We start from the raw sequence: 15590 nt of genomic DNA, 5'->3' as shown, positions 1-15590 counted from the left end.
AGCAGAAGATATTAAGAAGAGGTGGCAAGAATACACAGAAGAACTTTACAAAAAAGATCTTCATGACCTAGATAATTATGATTGTGTGGTCACTCATCTAGAGCCAGACATCCTGGAATGCAAAGTCAAATGAGCCTTAGGAAGCATCATTATGAACAAAGCTAGTGGAGGTGATGGGATTTCAGTCAAGCTATTTCAAATCCTAAAAGATGATTCTGTAAAAATGCTGCACTCAATATGCCAGGAAATTTGGAAAACTCAGCATTGGCCATAGGACTGGAAAAGGTCAGTTTTCATTCCAATCCCAAAGAAAGGCAATGCCAAAGAATGTTCAAAGTATTGCACAATTGCACTCTTTTCACATGTTAACAAAGGAATGCTCAAAATTCTCCAAGCCAGGCTTCAACAAGACGTGAACTGCGAACTTCAAGATGTTCAAGCTGGATTTAGAAAAGGCAGAGGAACCAGAGATCAAATTGCCAACATCTGCTGGGTCAGCAAAAAAGCAAAATTTCCAAAAAACATCTATTTCTGCTTTACTGACTATGCAAAGCCTTTGACTTTGCAGATCACAACAAACTGTGGAAAATTCTTCGAGATGGGAATACCAGACTACCTGACCTGCCTCCTGAGAACTCTGTATGCAGGTCAAGAAGTGACAGTTGGAACTGGACATGGAACAATAGACTGGTTCCAAATCAGGAAAGGAGTATGTCAAGGCTGTATATTGTCACCCTGCTTATTTAACTTATATGCAGAGCACATCATGTGAAATACTTGGCTGTATGAAGCACAAACTGTAATTAAGATTGTGGGGAGAAATATCAATAACCTCAGATATGCAGATGACACTACCTTTATGGCAGAAAATGAAGAAGAACTAAAGAGCCTCTTGATGAAAATAAAAGAGGAGAGTGAAAAAGCTGGCTTAAAACTCTCCATTCAGAAAAGGAAGATCATGTCATCTAGTTCCATCACTTCATGGCAAATAGATGGAGAAACAGTGGAATAGTGACAGAATTTATTTTTTGGGCTGCAAAAATCACTGCAGATGGTGACCGCAGCCATGAAATTAAATGCTGCATGCTCCTTGGAAGAAAAGCTATGACCAATCTAGCCAACATATTAAAAAGCAGAGACATTGCTTTGCTGACAAAGTCCATCTAGTCAAAGCTATGGTTTTTCAAGAAGTCATGTATGGATGTGAGAGTTGGATTATACAGAAAGCTGAGCACTGAAGAAGTGATGCTTCTGAACTGTGGTGTTGGAGAAGACTCTTGAGAGTCCCTTGGGCTGCAAGGAGATCCAATCAGTCACTCCTAAAGGAAATCAGTCCTGAATATTCATTGGAAGGACTGATGCTGAAGCTGAAACTCCAATACTTTGGACACCTGATGTGAAGAGCTGACAATTTGAAAAGACCCTGATGCTGGGAAAGATTGAGGGCAAAGGAGAAGGGGATGACAGAGGATGAGATGGTTGGATGGCATTACGAACTCTATGGACATGAGTTTGAGAATGCTTCGGGGTTGGTGATGGACAGGGGAGCCTGGCATGCTGTATTCCATGGGGTTGCAAAGAGTCAGACATGACTGAGCTATTGAGCTGAACTGAACTGAACTGAGACTTGCACACAAAAAGAATGCCATGTAGACATGAAGTCAGAGATTATGTTAATATGTTAATATGGTAAGGTTTCCAGAAAACCACTGGAAGCTAAGAGATATGCAAGGTACAGGTTCTTCTTCAGAGCCATTAGAAGGAATCAGCCCTTTTGACACCTTAATCTTGGACCTCTAGGCTCCAAAACTGTGACACAATCAATTTCTGTTGTTTAAGCCACTCAGCTTTTGTTACATTGTTAAGCGAACCATTGCAAACTAATATAACAATAAATGCATTTTTTACATTTTTCTAAGACATTATCTGTAAATAATTCACTTAACATGAGCCATTGGATTTTTTAATATAGCTCCAAGGAAATTGTTCATCTACATATGATCCTACAGAACATACATGCTTAGTGTTTCACATACACCAGAGGTAATCTTTTCTTTATCAAAGAATAGATCAATACACTGTAGAAGCAAATCAGGGAGAAGTCAGAAACAGCCCCAAATATAATTAAGTAATTTTCATCAGCGAAATCAATGAACTTCGGTGACAGAAAAATATGTGCCTAGAACAACTGGGTATTTGTATAAAAACCAAAATGAAATTTAACTCCTACCTCAACGTAAAACATCTTTATTTGCAATATAGTATGAACCTAAATTTAGAAGCTAAAGCTATAAATATTATAAGAGAAAAATTAATAGGATAATATTGCCATGAACTGAAGGAAAGTAAAGATTTCTTAGGACACAAAACAGATTTTAAAGAAAAAAAAAAGTACTTAAACTTCATCAATCTACAAAAGATATAAAGGTAAAAAAGAAACCCACAGATGAAGAAAATAATCACATTGCTTGTATCTGAAAAACAAAATTTCACAATCAGTAGAGAGATAAAGAACTCATTAAAATTCTAAGCCTATGATTTAAGAGACACTTCACAAAGGGAAGTAAATGAACATCCAGTACATGCATGAAAATATGCTCAACTCATTGCTCATTAGGGAAGTGAAAATTCAAACCACAAAGAGGTACAAATACAAAATCGTTAGAATAACTAAACAAAATGCATCGGGACACTAAGTGTTCAAAAAAACTGTGGGGCACTTGGGGCCCTCAGGCACTGAGGACAGCCCCATCAGGAATCTTTTTGGCTACTTCTAACAAAGTCAGGCATATTTTGATGATGCAGGCCCACTTCAAGTTGCATACACCAAATAATTGGTTAATACTTACAACAAAAAGTAGGAATATCATAACTTTGTGATTCAACTATATTTCAGTTGATAAAAAGAGCATATTTAAAGTAGCTGTGTACATAATAACAGCTAAAATGTGGAAACCCAAATATCTGTCAAAAAGAGATTGATGAAATTTTGCAACATTTATCCAATGAAACACTACTCGGTAAAGAAGGGGAAGATAAAGAACTGGGAAAAAAGTATTTGTGAAAATAATATTGTGGAATTTCAGAGTGCCAGGATAAAGACTGGAGACTAAGGCTTTAAAATACGGAATTTATCAACTTCAAAAGAAAGACATTTAGTTTTAGGCTGCTCAGGCCTAGTAATGAATGTGTGGCTTTTGTTTAATGGTTTCTCTGTACTCTAGAGGATTTGAAACCGTGTAGTTATGTGTTCTCTACAACAACCCAGTGAAATAGGTATCAGCCTTCTCCTTGTACAGGTAGAGAATCTAAGGCACAGAGAGGTTAAGGTTTTAGAGTGTAGACACACAGAACCAGAATGCTAACTTTACTCTCATTCACTGTAAACCTTAAAGTGTTCAAAGAAAATTATTTAAAGCCTAGTAATTCTGTATATGTAGTCAATCTATCAACGAAGTGTAAAAGGAAAAAATCAGAGAGACATTTTACACTGGCAGAACACATAGAAAATTTATCATTCAAATGTCATACCCATATTTTTTGATTAACAGTGAATTATGTATTTTAGCAAAAGGAAACATATATGCAAAAAAATTTCAACAACCAATTAGAATTGTTAACTAAGTATAAATTACTGAAGGGTGCCATGTAAAGTAATCTCAGGAAAAGAGCATTCCAACATGCCTTTAAAAGTGCAGAATGTATTAAAGTCTTGCACAATATAGGGCCTCAAAGTGGAAGTGTTGTCAGAAATTCCTGATTCAGGCCTGCCCTCAGACCTAATGAAACAGAATTTTCATTTTAACAAGAGGTTAGGGATGTTTGTATGCTCATGAAATTTTGAAAGCTTTTAGCACCATTAAGAATACTTAGCAGAAAGTCATTAGTGAGATGATGCTAAAAGCCTGTCCTCCTAGTGAGCAAAATGGAAGACAATTTGAATGCTAGTGATATGAGAAAGTTTTCCCAAAAATCCATGGTCCAATGTAAATTAAACAAAATATGACATATTGAATCAGAGTCAAAGAAAATAATTTATTTTGTTGAATGAATGCTTTCTTTTACAGTGATATGTGTTTAGTTATGTAGAATAATGTCATTATTTTTTCCTAGTCATAGTATGTATTTTAGATTCTCTATTGAATAACATGTATTTAAACACATTTAAATCAAAACTGACTTGCTTTAAAGTTCAAATAAATGAAAAATGAATATATCATATTTTATATAGCTACAGGAGCATATGTAAATTAGGGCTGAAGGAAGGGAGAAAGATAACAATTGAGGTATGTAGCAAAAACAAAACATACTACTGAGCAATAATAGGAAATGAATCACTCAGGTACATTCAACAATATGGATGAATATGAATCTGAAAAGCTGTATTCTGAGCTAGACATAAGGCTCAAGTTTTGGAAGGAAAAATAATAACATATAGAGAAAGAAATCAGATCAGGAATTGCCTGCTTGGGATGAAGGGGGTGTTTAAATACAAAGAGGCAGCAAAAATCTTTACCAAGTGATAGAAATTTTCTATATCTTAAATGGGCAGGTACCCACACAGGCATTTACATGAGTCAGAACTCATTCAACTGGGGCTTCCTAGGTGACTCAGTAGATAAAGAATATGCTTGCAGTGCAGGAGACACAGGAAACTTGGGTTCAATCCCTGAGTTAGGAATACCCTCTGGAGGAAGGCATGGCCACATATCCAGTATTCTTGCCTGGAGAATTACATAGACAAAGGAGCCTGGCAAGCTACAATCCATAGGGTCTCAAACAGCCGGACACAACTCAAGAGACTGAGTGTGATGCACGAACTCATTAAACTATGCATTACAAATATTTGCATTTTATTGTTTCAAGTTATGCTGCCAAAGAATAAATTTTAAAAGACAAAGAGAGAGACTCATAATTATTTATTGATTTGCTAATAAGGGGATCATGGTTCCTCAGAACTCTAAAATTTAGGAATTTTGACAATGGTCCTTCAGAATACCCATTCATTTCTGAAGGCTCCTTTAAGCTCCATTAGCTGTTTCTCTTGTGAAAAACAAATACTCCTGATTTCTCTTAAAGCACCTTCATCTGATGTTGGTTTTAATAACATAAGAGCCTCTATTTTAGGACCTTCTTCACCATTGGCTTTGACAAGAGAGTAGTGCATGAGAATAAAAGTACAGATAGTGTAAATGTGATACATATGTTTATCACCTTGATTGTGGTAATGGTATCAGAGGTATACACCAATGTCCAAAGTTATCAAAATGTATGCATTAAATATGTGCAAATATTTGTATGCTTCATACAACTCAAAAAAGTTGAAAAAAATAAGAAAAATGAAGGACATGTAGTTTTTAATATACCTTAAAATTTTCACTTAAGAGGAAATTGAATATTAATAAATAACAAAATTTCTAGTGACTTTCTTACTATCTTCAGCTCTACAACAGTTATTTTCAAGGAGATGCTCCTTCCTCAATTTTTTTCCAAAATTTCATTTGAAATCAATTATCATCAGAACATCAGCAAATTTTGTTAAGAGAGACCAGCATTTAGTCTACCTAATTCTCAGTATTAGCAGTCTCAAGATACTGTCAGCAATATTATGTATGGCAGCAATGTTATGTCTATATTTCCAAACATTTCTGGAAATTATTACAGAGTCCCTAATGCTCTCAGATTGTCCACGCCACCCCTCTAGGCTTTGGCACTGAATTAACCTCTTTGGTATAGTTTTGTTATTTCAATTATTTTTTTTTCTCACACTGAAACTAAACTTTTCAATCATGAATAATTTTGAGAAATACATAAAGGTGCAAAAAGAACATCGAAATACCATAAATCTCAGTACTGTCATTAATTGTTATAGCATTAGGATGCATTTCCTGAATCCATTTCTATGCACCTATATTCCTTTTTAGAATTGAAATCAGCCATATGGGCAATCTTTTTTCGGTTTCACATTATATCATGATCATTCCCACACCATTAGATACATTTTGAAAATACAGTATTTAAATGATAAATAACATTCAATTGCTCATTACTATATCTGCTTTCTTATAAATCAATATTTGAATGTTTTCCTGCTCTTATTTTTATAAATAATGAATCCATAGGAAGCAATTCTATTTCTATAAATAAATTACAAGCTTGGGGAAGATACAGAACTTTTAAACAGTTTCCATGGAAATTTCTAAATTCCTTTATCACAAGGTATACCAACTTATCCTTCTACCAACCATTCAAGAGGAAATGTCATCTTGTTTGTCCATGGAAGATGATATTCTTTTCAGATCTTCACAAATTTGATAGGTGAGCATGTCTTTTACTCTTTTCTTTTCTAATGATGAACATAGGTCAACCCTGTGTTCATTATCAATAACTTTTTTCAGAGAATCATATTCAGAGTATCCTGAAAATTGCCCCTGTCGCTTCAGGAGGATGGCTATTTTCTGAGTCAGTTGTTCATAGAGATGATCTTCTGACAATATGCAATATCGTGTTAAGCCTTCTATATTTATGTCCCCGGATCAGTGGGGTGACTGGGATGGTTATATCCCTAAGCTTTGACTCAAGGGTCTTTTCCACAACATCTTTGAACAACCCTGTCCCTGATCTGTTTGGTTCTAACTCCGTAGATGATGGGGTTGAGCATGGGAGGCACCAGGAGATAGAGAATAGCTAACATGACATGTACCATTTGGGGCACTTGATATCCAAAGCAGTGGGTGAGAAAAGTAAAGAGAGCAGGGACATAAAAAGCCAAGATGACTTGGGAGGCACATGTGCCAAAAGCTTTGAACTGGGTTTCACCTGAAGGTAACCACAGCACAGTTATCCAAATCATCACTGATGATTTAGAGAACTGATGAAAATAACATCAAAGCCAACCACAGAGAAGGCTGCAAAGAGCCCATACGCATGATTAACTCTAATGTCAGCACACACCAGCTTCATCATAGCCATGTGCTCACAGTATGACTAGGGGATGATCCGAATGGGGCAGAAGCACATCTGGACACTATAAAGCAGAAAGGACTCACTCACAGAAGCCCTCTCATCATCACATCTGCCCCCCAGTTTACCCACGACACATGGGGTCAGGATACTAGAGTGATACAGTGGGAAGCAGATAGCCACATATCGGTCCAAGGCCATAGCCATGAGCAATCCGGACTCCACTGAAGAAAAGGCGTGGATGAAGAACAACTGGATGAGGCAGGCATGGTATTCAATCTCATGATCATGAAACCAGGATATGGCCAGCATTTTAGGTTGTGTGGACGTGGAGAGGACCAGGTCAGTGGTAGCCAGCATGGCCAGAAAGAGGTACATGGGCTCATGCAAGGTGGGGTCAGTTCAGATTACATAAAGGAGAGTGATATTGCCGACTAGAGCCACAACATACATGGCACAGAATGGAAAGGCAACTGGAAACAGAATTCTCCAATCCTGGGATCCCAAGGAGGATGAAGGGCACAGGATGAGAAGAGCTATTCCCTGAAGTCAACATCATAGGATGGTTAATGTTTCTCCACTGGGAAGGTGATCTACTCCTTTCAGGGGATAACATTAAAAGCAGTCATGATTATTATTTATAATATCTTGGATGGAATAATTAAATAATAGAGCAGCTGGAGTTAATGTTAAACCAGAATAATTTCAACTATCTTAATAAATAAAAACTTGCAATATAAAATAATGTCACTCATTATTATTTATTCATATTTATGTCCATGCAAAGGGGGTCAGAATATATAAGCTACATTAATAATAATATTTAATAAGAGTAATATTTCATAATATTTCATAAGAGTAATACCTCTTTGGAAATAGAATCTGTGAAAGGAAAACTATCTTGACAAATAACATCATAACATTCTTTCCCTTCTTTTCAATTTAGAACTGACAACTCATTTGTTTACCCTAAGCATAGGTCCCTTCATTCCTCTTGAGAAGTCCTTCCACAGGGAAGCAATTGGTTCACTACACAGTACCACAATACCCCTTCAGGGTGGATCCATGCTCTGAGGATGTGGGGAGCAGTGATCTGCTTTTCCTTTCTGGCAGGGAGAGGGCTCCTACTTCTCCATGAGGGATGACTATGCAGAAGACCTTGTCATCTCCCTGCTGATATGTTCTGAGACTCCCAAAGCCAAGGACCTTACCATATAGAGACCCCAGGAGGAGGACTGGACTGTATGTTCCCTCTGACCCCTCTCAGGACAGGACTGATGTCTGGGAGGTGGAGCAAGCATGCTAGCCAAGGGCACCAGCCTGGCAAGGGGCTGAATCAGGCCTCTATCCCATGTGTCCTGTCTTCCTTTGGACTTCATGCACACTTTCACTGACCAGTTTGCAAACTGGTCAAAGTTGTTCAAAGTCAAAATGTACTTTAGATTTTACATGAGAATCTCCTTCGGTAGAAATATTCAGATATATATTCAGACAGATGACCAGATAACAAAGGCCGAGGTCTATCAATAACAGGCTGTATGCTGTGGTCTCCTGCTTCTGAATTAAACCAGTGATGCAACACTTGGGCCACATTCTGGGTTGGAAGTCAGTTTGGAAAACTCTGACTTAAAGGCAGATGGCAGTGTATTTACTGATAATGAATTAGTTTTGACTCTAAAACAGTTACCACGGGGATTTGGAATGGATGATAACTTGACTCAGCAACTGTGTACCTGTAATGAATTTAGGCTATGACTCCTATTACTTGGAAGATAAGCAAACTTTATTTTTCCTGGAAAAGTCAGATCTTAAATGTTCTAGGCTTTGTGGGTCATATGATCTCTGTTGTAACTTCACTTAGCCAAAGCAGCTACCATGGTCAATATATAAATACATGAGTATGGCTGTGTTCCAGTAAGAGTTTATTTATTAAAATAGGCTGCAAGTTAGATTTGGTCTGTAAGCTATCGTTTTCCAAACCCTGTCCTAAATGATAAATTTTCATATTGCCATCCCTAAGCCATGTTCTCTTTCTAGCACCTGTGTATGCCACAGAATAAGAGTTCAATAAAGGTTTGCTGAAGAAAATAACAAATAGAATCCATTATTCAGTAGCAACGGTGTCATTAATAATTGACCACATCTTAGAAGGGCTTCCCCGGTGGCTCAGTGGTAAAGAACCCACCTGCCAATGCAGGACTCCTGGGAAAAAGCCCCCGGAGGAGGAAATGGCAACCCACATGAGTATTCCTGCCTAGAGAATCCCGTGGACAGAGGAACTTGGTGGGCTAGAGTTCATAGGTCACAAAGAGTCAGGCATGACTTGAGCACGCATGCTCACACACACATCTTAAAATGGTCTGACATAACCCTCTACTTTGACACCTGGCCCACAAGACAGTTGTGCACTTTTTTCATACTAGCTGTTGCCCTACTGACCAGGGGATGACTTTGTGAACATCATCCTCTACCAGTATTTGATGGAATTATTTGGGTTGAGCCTACTGTTTGTTCCAGTTGGTGACTCTTAACTAAGAGTAAATGACTCAAAAATTCATCTAGAGCTCACCTACCCAACACTTTTTCACTATTCAATCTCACTTGACCTGAGTCTTTGTTTGACAATTCTTAAATTCTTTGATTAATTCTTAACTCCTTTATAACAGAAACATGTAGGCAAGAAAGACATCTTTTCAAATCTCCTTTAACAAATCTATTGACAAATGTTTTATTCAACCCAACCCAAAGGCATCTAATAAGGGTTCTGTAAGACATGCAATAAACCTGGCTTCTTTCTGATTTTCCCCTAGATTTTTAACAGTTTGAGAGAGGTGTGGCTCTGAACTTGTCTTGCTCAAGTTTGGAGCTAGATAATCCTATTTAGATAATAACTATAGATTTGCTCAAAACAAATAGTCCTATATGGAGTATGGTGAAAATTCAGGAATACCCACCCATTATCTGGGCACTAGGGCTTTGTTTAATCCCCTTCTGCCTGTCCTGGTCTTCCCAAATTGTCACATATTCTGTTTGAGGTAGAAGCTTCCTCCCAAACTCCTTTTTGCCTCCTGTGTGTCATCCCGTCACTTGTGAAGATGTAGTCACTGAGAATCAGTGGCACCAGCAAAAGCACAAGTTGTACCATCTTCATCAGGTTGTACCATGGGCACCGGTGAAGATGCTGGCTAGAGATATGATTTATCAAAGTGGATAATAATCTGTTTGATTAACTGTGGAAGACATTGCTATTTTTGTAGATATACCTTTACATTTTATTGTTCCTCTCACAAAGACTCTGCATCTGCATTTAAAATGAGGAAAATAGAGCTGAGAGTAGTTACATGATTTTCCCAAGACCACATAATAAATTTGAAAATGAAAGTGAAAGTCGCTCAGTTGTGTCCGACTCTTTGCGATCCCATGCACTATATAGTCCATGGAATTCTCCAGGAGAGAATACTGGAGTGGGTGGTCTTTCCCTTTGCCCAGGGGATCTTCCCAACCCAGGGATCGAACCCAGGTCTCCTGCATTGCAGGTGGATTCTTCACCAGCTGAGCCACAAGGGAAGCCCGATAAATTCATGCCAAGTGCATAACTCCACACCCAGTGATCTTGGTGGTCCACACCACTGCCTCTGCTAGTGATTGATTGGAACACTCACTCTGGTAGCACACAGAAGAGATTTTTGCCTGCCCTGTCATGAAAAAGCCAGATACAAAGGGGACCTGCAAATTATAGGGAAATCTGCATTTGAATGCAGAACTCTGCTTTTCACTGGACTGGTTGCCTCTATAACAAGATTCCAGGTTGATTTTCTGGCATCTCTGGGTATAGACTACCTTCTCTAGGATGGCATCTTTATTGCCTTCTGCCCATGAGCCTTGATAGAAAACTCACCTCTTCTGTAAACTTCTTTAGGGATGGTGACTCTTCTCAATCAGGGTTTGGCTATTCATATGCTGTTCATAAGATTCTCCAGGCAAGAATACTGGAGTGGGTTGCCAATTCCTTCTCCAGGGGATCTGGCCGACCCAGGGGATCGAACTCAAGTCTCCCGCATTGCAGACAGACGCTTTAACCTCTGAGCCACCAGGGAAGCCTTGTTATTCATATGCTGTAGCCCCTTTCAAAACCAGTTTGTTTCCACGGATTCATCTATTTTCCGAACTCTCTGATGTCTTTTTCACAGACCAAAGTGCCCTCATAAGAGATGTCTCTCAGCTTCCTCATTCTATTCTGCTGATTCTGACTTTCAGATCACAGATTACCCACCCCCTGCCTTACACACACACACACTTGGGTGGACAATGGAGAAACAATGCTGACCTGCCACCCAAGTCTGAAATGGGAGAGGGGAGCCCTAGAGAGGTACCTGTCTTTTCTCTCTGCACTTTTTCCTGAATTCCTACAGAATCTGGTGCCTTCACACTGACTCATGAGGTAAAATAGCAGTTCAATCCATGTTGCTCAAGCCCAAAGGGATAAAGACCTAAATGAGATGAGATTTAGCTAATGAATAGCTTCAGGGAAGTTGAGACCCTGTTTTTGTACTTTGGGGTATTTAAAACTAAGACCCAGAACAATAATTCTGGAGTAGTATGGGGTTCAGATCCAACCTCCCTCCTGGAGGGTTTGTGTATGGACAAAGTCTTCCTACTTTTCTAGAGTCTCCCTGAAGGACACAGAACAAGCAACATGTCTTCTTCCCATCTCAGATTGGAATCAGCAATAATAATCTCTGAATGTTGAAAGTTTATGTTTATCCCTTTATCTTGCTAGCAGCCAAAATGGAAGATAACTTGAATTCTGGAGAAAGCAAAATGTTATCCCAGAAATCCATGGTCCAGTGTAAATTAAACAGAAATGTGACATAAATATGGGTAATTGAATCAGAGTCAAAGGAAAAAGTGATTTTATTTTGTTGAATGGATGCCTCCTTTTACAGTGGTGTGTGTTTGCATGCTCTGTCACCTCAGTCATGTCCAACTCTTTGTCACCCTATGGACTGTAGTGCCCAGGCTCCTCTGTCCATGGTATTCCCTAGGCAAGAACACTGGAGTGGGTTGCCATGCTCTTCTCCAGGGATTTTCCCGATCCAGAGGTCAAACCCGCATCTCCTGCATCCCCTGCATTGTGGGAGGATTCTTTACCCACTGAGCCACCTAGGAAGCCAGATATGTGTTTAGTGACACAAAATTGTATGTCATTTATTTTTCTAGCCATTTCTTGTGTTTTAGAGTCTGTGTTGAATAATGTTTATTTAATCATATTTCAATCAAAACTGATTTGCTTTAAAGTTCAAACAACTGAAACACAACTATAGTATATACAATAATAGCTATAAGACCATCGGAGAAGGCGATGACACCCCACTCCAGTACTCTTGCCTGGAAAATCCCATGGAGTGAGGAGCCTGGTGGGCTGCAGTCCATGGGGTCGCGAAGAGTTGGACACGACTGAGCGACTTCACTTTCACTTTTCACTTTCATGCGTTGGAGAAGGAAATGGCAACCCACTCCAGTGTTCTTGCCTGGAGAATCCCAGGGATGGGGGAGCCTGGTGGGCTGCCATCTACGGCGTCGCACAGAGTCGGGCATGACTGAAGTGACTTAGCAGCAGTAGCAGCAGCATATACGGACTTCCCTGGTGGCTCAGATGGTAAAGTGTCTACCATATATAAATTTATATAAATATTCAGGAAAATATTATGGTGTAGGTGATTATATTAATATCTGGGAATGAAGAAAGGAGATAAGGATAAGGGCATTTCTTGTCTGCACCCTGCACAGCAATAAACAAAACTGAAAATTAATGGAGGAAAAAAAAAGACTGTTTACATTTATGGAACATTTTGTAAAGTTAGTGAAATAACTAAAAGGGAGATGGCAACACATTATTTAGATTTTCTTCAATCTAAAACATAATATTTAGTATTTCCCAGGTTAGTCTCCTGGGAAATTCTAGTCTTCCACCTAGGATTATGCTGCTTATCTAATTTTACTCTCTCTAAGCCCCAAAGGTCTCTTGGCAGTAGGGCTGAGTCACATGCTGGGCTCCTTAGAAGGCTGGGTCTGAGAGCTACCCACTGTACAATTGGCTGGGCAGTAGAGGAAAAGGCAGCTGCCCCTCTGTCGGGAGCCAGGTAAGATGCTAGGACCAGAAAGTGCAGATCAAGAAGAGGGACTGTTGAAAGCTCATCAGAAGGGCAAGGGACAGAGCAGAGGAAGGGATGGGGAGAGGGGAGGCAAAAGACTGCACACCTGAAAAGGGAGAGTAGAGTGATCAGAGGCGGCCCCAAAGCTAGAGCTTGTGAAGGTTAAGTGACATATTTGCAAGCACATATATGTCTACAGGAAAAACATTAAATTCAGTTCTATCAAGAATTTGAGTGAGTTGTACTTCTATGTGGCCCAAATTTGATATTTATCGTATATTTTATTGTTATTTCACACAGCTTTTAGATTTGATTTCTGTCTCCCTATTTGTTAGAAAGTAAGTTTTTTGAATTCTTTCACTTGGCATCAGTTCCACCTTTTTTACAGGATCCTCACAGTCTGAGCTTTTAAGAAACCTTTTATGTTTAGGAAGAAGTACTTCAAATACATCTTGGCATTTGATCATTATAGAAACAACTGGATATTGGCAGACCAGGGATTTTATTTTTTAATTGAAATACAGTTAATTTACAATGTTGTATAAGTTTCTATGTATAGCAAATGTTCAGCTATACACACATATATAAATATTATTTTCAGATTATTTTCCACTATAAGAAATTGAGTACAGTTCCCTGCACTATACAGTAGGTCATTGTCGGTTAGCTATATTATATATAGTAGTGTGTATATGAGATAAATTAGGAGTTTGGAACCATGGATATTTAAGTCCAAGGTTTACAGGTAAGGAATCTTAGATGGGAATGGGTTACCAAAGTCTACCTCTCACCAATGTCAATGTAGGAGCAAGGACTCATACCTTCATCTTTATTATTATACTGGGCCAGAATAATACATCCCAACATCCATGATCAAAACCTCTGGACACAAAAATTTATTAAGTGTTATTGTTCCTGTTCCCAACTCTCTTACCATGTATCTAACCACAGACTGTCATCAAATAAATAACACATGCACAATCTACTTTAAATCAGATGTAGCAGTATTCTCTGGCTTTGGCATTATAATGTGTATATTTGCTGTACAACTTATTTTACTTACATGTATCTTTTGTAACCAGTTGTATTTAAGTTTGACAGTGTGTTCTGTATTGGTATTTTACTTAACTGTTTTCATTTCATCTTATTTAAGAAGGCACTCCCTAAAAAATGCATTTTACCTTATTTATTCTAATATTAATTATTATAGCTTTTTTCTGGCCTTGAAATTTTTAACCTAAGTGCAGAGATGTGTGAAATAAGGATGCTTTCACATTTTTATAAATTGTTAACCAACTGACCAAGTATTATTTATCATATAAAATTTTTCCTGGTAACATGCCATTGTCATATTCTTTATCTTCATTTAAACATTTTTTAGAAATACTCTTCTATTCTGAGGGTATATATTTTTAAACCTTTGACCATTACATTTTTAAAATTATAATAGCTTTCAATTATATTTTGACATATCAAAGGATAGCCCAGCTTTGTTACTTCAATATTATACCAAATACATTTGCACATTTATAGTACCTAATACATTTTATAATACATCTGTCACTATCCATTAAAACTTTTGTTTATTGACTGATAACACTGAATTTATGGGAGCGTTAATGAGAAAATTCACATCTTTTCACTGTTGAATATTCATTCCTTGTTTTAGGAAAGGAATAAAGGACTTAATGTTCTTCAGTAAATTTTTACAGACCTCCCCTATCTCTGCCAGACACAAACTTCTGTCATACGAATTCATTTTATAGCTTTGTAGCTATTATAAATAAATCATTACTTTTATAAAATTTCCTCAGCAGTTAATTTCTTTTTTTAACTTTTTTTATTGGAGTATAGTTGGTTTACAATGTGGTGTTATTTTCAGGTGTACAGTAAAGTGAATCAGTTATACATATACATACATCCACACTTTTAAAATTTCTTTTCTCATATAGGCCATGATAGAATAGTGAGTGGAGTTCCCTGAGCTATACAACAGGTTCTTAATAGTTATCTATTTCAGACATGATAGTTTGTCAGGCTCAATCTTCCAGTTTATCCCTTCCCCACCCCACCTTTAGCCTCTGGTAACAAGTTTGTTTTCTACATATGTGACTTTACTATCAGTGGTTAATTTCTGTGGCAGAAAAAGCTATTAATTTGTGATATTGATCATCTATACTATCACTTTGGCAGATTCTTGTTTTTAAGAGTTTTCACTCTATTCTTTTAAATGATTAATTAAAACCTAAATAAAGACATTTTTGCTTTGTCTCAAAGGCAACGCTATCTCCTTTTATTTACTTGTTTTTTTTTTCATTTATGAAGACTGTTTCATTAAATGTAGAATAGTAGTTGTGTTAATAAATAGACACTCTGACTGTCTTCTCTCTTCTTAAAGTGGGAAATAAATCTCCCATGTGAAAACTTCCCTGTACTGTACGGTAAACAGAGGACCTTATCATCAGAGACAGT

General features: G+C 37.8%; 1 pseudogene; it reads right to left on the bottom strand.

Moving 5' to 3' along the window:
* Positions 1-6577: 6577 nt before the first annotated feature.
* On the bottom strand, positions 6578-7528 carry LOC101117278 (olfactory receptor 52R1-like; annotated as a pseudogene).
* Positions 7529-15590: the final 8062 nt, after the last annotated feature.

The sequence above is a fragment of the Ovis aries genome, chromosome 15 (assembly GCF_016772045.2).
Source record: "Ovis aries strain OAR_USU_Benz2616 breed Rambouillet chromosome 15, ARS-UI_Ramb_v3.0, whole genome shotgun sequence".
In the NCBI taxonomy this organism is placed as follows: Eukaryota; Metazoa; Chordata; class Mammalia; order Artiodactyla; family Bovidae; genus Ovis; species Ovis aries.
This window is presented reverse-complemented; position numbering and strand designations above follow the sequence as displayed.